Consider the following 259-nt stretch of genomic DNA (forward strand, 5'->3'; position numbering starts at 1 on the left):
CCGCCATGTGCTGCCCGGGGGAGCTGGGAGCATGCACCAGGCGCACAGTGGAAGGGTTAAAGGAAACATCCACCTCCCAGGCTATCTTTAAAGCTAATCTCGGTGCACAGAGCCCTGTGAGCGCGTGGGCAACGCTGCCTGACATCTGCCCGCTTGCCCCAGGGGAAGGTGGTGGCCAAGTGGCACGGAAAGGGGGGAGAGGTCCCAGTCCTCGCTCTCTGGGCTGGGCGCTGGGCGAGGTGTGCAGGAGGTCCTGGGC

Source organism: Fulmarus glacialis, unplaced genomic scaffold, assembly GCF_000690835.1.
Source record: "Fulmarus glacialis isolate BGI_N327 unplaced genomic scaffold, ASM69083v1 scaffold37611, whole genome shotgun sequence".
Taxonomy (NCBI): Eukaryota; Metazoa; Chordata; class Aves; order Procellariiformes; family Procellariidae; genus Fulmarus; species Fulmarus glacialis.